Below are 4,868 nucleotides of genomic sequence, written 5' to 3' on the forward strand. Positions count from 1 at the left end.
GCTGCTCGGGTATAAGAAGCCAGAGAGCGGAGGGAGGGCCCGCTAGATTTCGCAAGAGAAGCGGTAAAGAAAGTGTTTTCAGGAAGCGTTCAAGCTGGAAATCCCAGCAGCTGGAAGGACCAGAACTTCCTGTGCTGCTGTTGCTGCAGGTGGTGCCCCTGACTCCGGGCCAGCAGGGGTTTGAAGGGTTTTCCCTCCAGCCCTTGGGATCTGTGCAGCCCCGGCTGATTGAGACTTAGAGAGGTTAAGAAATCTCCTTTTCTGAAGGAGCTTGAGGGATCTCTGAGTAGGTGAGAAAATACCACTCGGGCTAGGCTTCTTGGCGTTTCTCTTGCCATCTTGTCTCAGTTCAGGGTTCAAGGGTACATCTTTCTCCTCTGCCTGGAAGCCCTGGGTTCTTATGGGGCTCACAGCCTGGCTGATCTTGAGTTTTCAGGTCTTAAATTTAGGAAAAGAAACAAAGCAAATGAAGGAGAGATGAGGATAACTTACCATATATATGTGATTGAATTGGTGTGTCTCAAGCCACAGGCATGGGGGGTTAAGATTCAAATAATCATGATAACCTAAGAGGGCAAAACACCCTGCACTCCCAAACCCTGCAGCCTAAAACCCAGGGTCTTCCCAGTTGGCTCCCATCCAGCCATAGATCTTAACTTCCATGGCATACACTTGCCAAAGTCTAGATGCCCAGTCACATGTGAGGTCTGTTCCCAGCACTTTTGGACAACTTGCCCTTTGCCTGGATTGCAACTCTCTTCCTAGCATCTTGTGGAGTCTGTTCAGACCCCCTCTCTTTCAAGAAGTCTTCTCTGAGTCACTGGCTGCAATTAATCTTTTCTTTCTCTATATAGTGTAGTTCATCCTTCTAACACAACAATTAGGACAATTTGCCTCTTAAAAGAATTATTATGTATAATGCAATATATTGTTGTATTGGACTGCAAGCTCAGAGGGTTAACACTTTATCCTTTTCAATCTGGAATTCAGCACCACACCTAGAACAGTCTTTTGCTTTGCACATAGTCATGCATTGCTTGTTGTGAGAAATGTGCCCTTAGGTGATTTTGTATAGTTTATTGCTTCTAGGATTCAAACCTTTATTACATATTACTGTACTGAATACTGAAGGCAATTGGACACAGTGTGTATCTAAGCATATCTAAACACACAAAAGTACACTGTACAAAAGATAAAACATTGTACACCAGAATAGGGCACTTACCATGAATGGAGCATGCAGGACTGGAAGTTGCCCTGGGTGAGTCTGAGTGAATGTGAAGCCTAGGACATTACTGTACACTACTGTAGCCTTTATAAACACTCTATACTTAGGCTACACTAAATTTATAAAATTTTTTTTTCTTCAATAATAAATTAACCTTAGCTTGCTGTAATGTTTTACTTTACAAACTTTAAAAAAATTTAAAACTTTTTGACTTCTGTAATAACACAGCTTAAAATACATATTGTATAGGTGTACAAAAATATTTTCCTTTTGTCCTTATTCTCTAAGATTTTTTCTATTTTTAAAATTTTTTATTTAAAAAATACTTTTTTGTTAAAAACTAAGGCACAAATGCACACATTAGTCTAGGCCTACACAGATTCAGGATCATTAATATCACTGTCGTCTACCTCCCCATCTTGTCCCACTGGATGGTCTTTAGGGGCACATAACATGTACCGAGTTGTCATTCTCCTATGATAACAATGACTTCTGGAATATCTCCTGAAGGACCTGCCTGAGGCTATTTTACATTTAATTTTTTTATATAAGTAAAAGGAATATACTCTAAAATAATGAAGAAAAAACTACACATAATTACATAAACCAGTAACATAGTCATTATCACTTTCAAGTAGTATGTATTATATGTAACTGTGCATACTATACTTTTATATGATTGGCAGTGCAATAGGTTTAATTATACCAGCATCACCACAAACATATAAGTGATGTTTAGCTATGATGTTACAACAGCTATGATGTCACTAGGCGATAGGAACTTTTCACCTCCATTTATTTTCTCAGTTTGAAGACTGATAGATACGAGAAGGGTGTGTGCTGTGGGAAGAAGTCCTGCTGGTGTGTGCCTAAGAGGCCCTAATGGTTTGATCAACACAGTTTTGGTGACTTTCCCTTGGCTTTAAGCCTTAGGGGACACAGAAACTTGATTCTTAGCACACTGAACCTAATACAGCTAGAACGCTGATTTGTTAGTTGTCAAGGGAATATAAAGCAAATAGTTATTGTGAAAACACTGTTACTAAGGGCATCAGACATTCTGGCCATCACATTTTCTCCCTGTAGGCACATCCTGCAGAAGCTATTTGATATGCAACAGTCTGCTCAATAAACAGGGGAGTGAGTTACGAAATTTCAGGGTTTGCTGGCATCTGGTTAAGGGAGTAGCTGTGCCCATGCGTGCCATCTAGAAGCAGACAGCTGGGGCCTGTGGATCAGGTCATTCTGGTTTCTGGGTGGTATTTAGATTCATTGTGAGTTGACATAATGGACAACTATATTCCCAAAGGCATCCTCCAACTAACAACAGAATCATTACTGTATAGACTTATTATTAGGTAGATGAAAATTTCTGAAACCCAATTTTTATGAGAGGCAGATATATTTTAGTTATGTAAGCTCTTTTCTTTGCCAAAGGCAACCAGAGTCCTAGAAACGGAAGATTAAATTACTAGGATATGAAGGATGGAAACAATTGCCTTATTAGTACTAAACTTAAGAGCCACTTGGCTTATTTATCTTGTGGTTTAAAGATTTATTTTTCCCTTGGGCCTAGGAGGGACACACATTTCATAACTCTCCTTGCTGTAGGGGAAAATTAAACTTCCAAAAGATGCCAGCAACCTGAATACCCCAAAATTTTCTGTTGGCAGGATTCATCCTTCTTTCTGTGGCTTTATCATCAGAACTCCAGAAAAGCCTTTCCAGATGTTGTGTACCACTGGAGTTCCTGTTTATGGATTTCCACTATTATTGTGCTCTTGAGTCTTCCTGATACTTCCCCTTTCACCCGGCTGCTGCTGCCTCAAAGTTCCCAAATGGTAGAATTTAGGCAAATTGACAAAGTAGGCCTAGAACCAGTGTTCATTAAATATCATTGGGTAATTAAATAAAAGTTGCTTTTAACATTTTGTATTTCCTTTTTCATGTCATTTTTCTCCTTTTCCTTGACTCCCCTCTGTACTCTCTAAGGTCTTGGTCATTTTTCCCTCTTCCCCAAGGCCTCTCCTTACAGTGAACCACACCTTTTTATGTGGTGAGGTGGAGCTTTCAACAGGTACTAAACCTAGAGACGACTGACTTGATAGTTTCTAACTAGCATGCGTATGGCAAACTCTTACTGACTTAAAGATTTACCCTCTAGCTGTTCTTTTTCTTTCTTTTTTTTTTTTTTAAAAAAAAAAGGACTCCTAGAGATGTCTTTGCTTAACCCAAAGGAATGAATCTCTAATGGTGGAGATTTCAGGCACCCTGGGAGATACTTTTGAGTATGGTTGTAATGAGTATTTTGTCTTTTGTTTACTTAGCACCCAAGACCAGCCCTAGGGTGAGGTGAGTGAGGAGGCTAGGGTACAAAATTTGAGGAAGTGCTCACTCTCAAAACTCACCCTGCATGAACCTAAATATGAATGTCATCTTAAATTTTGTCCTTTTGTTGCCTCACTGGCCTCCTCTAGTTCTGGCCCTACAGCATAAATTTCCCTTTCTAATAATTACATCTTTGGTAAACACTCTTACACAATCTTGATCCTTGAGTTCAGATTGAATTGACAGTACTACTGGGGTCCCAGGAGCAGGCACCTGCCTTAGGCCTGGCCAATCAAAGCACAGAGCCTGTCCACAGTGATTGGTTCAGTGATGGCATGTGACCTGAGCTGGGCCAATAGAGATCTTTCCTGGAACAACGTGGAAAGCAACACACTCTTTACAGAGGGTAGTGGAGCTGCTAGAATGCGAACCTGGGTCACTGTGAAGAGAAAATGAGCCTGAGGAAGAAACTGCTTCAGGGCAAAGGAATGCAAAGAGATGGGGAGAGACAGAGTTCTGAAATTGTTGGAGTTCCAGATCTGAAGAGGGCTTTATACCTTGGGCTTTTTAGTTACATGAGTCAATAAGGGGGTGTCTGTTGTTCGTATAGTCCTGACTAATAAAATGGGACTGGGTAGGATGAGAGGAGCACCTGCCTAGTCATGCCTCTGTGACATTAATACCTGCTAAGGTGGCTTCATCACAACATCACATCATGTAATCAGAATGAGGATGGCATTTGTTGTTCACACACACAAAAAAAATTTTCTGAGTTTTCTTGTAGTAGATTTGGGACTTGAATAAATAACCAATTTCTATGGTTGAAGCTTCTCATCTACTTCTCAGTACATTTGGAAATTTAATTTCTTGTCTCAGCAAACTTCTTTTTCTACTTCTCTCCTACTCTGCTGGGAGTGGGCAGATAGAACCTGTTTCCCCCATTCCCCTGTCCTGTGAAGTCACAAGGTATAATAAACCAGGCCAATGACCTGGTTTTAGCCAATTCTTAGGATTCCTGTCAACATAGACCAGGAAGCAAAACCAAACATTTTGCCACCCACCTGTACCCAAAAAAGTACTGATGGGAAAATACGTTAGACACTGACAATATTGGAGTCTGGGCTAGGGATGATGTCAGGAATGACAGTAAAGAATTTTAAAATAAGACATACCCTAAAGAACCTGACTGTAAGTTCAAGAGAAGGTAAAAGTACAAGAGTTAAGTGTGTGAGATAAGTGAATAATATTTCTAAAAGTCACTGACAAAGTCTAGAGGTGAGAGACAGCTGAAGCTAGCTACTTTGGGAAATTG

This window comes from Lemur catta, chromosome 11, assembly GCF_020740605.2.
Source record: "Lemur catta isolate mLemCat1 chromosome 11, mLemCat1.pri, whole genome shotgun sequence".
Taxonomy (NCBI): Eukaryota; Metazoa; Chordata; class Mammalia; order Primates; family Lemuridae; genus Lemur; species Lemur catta.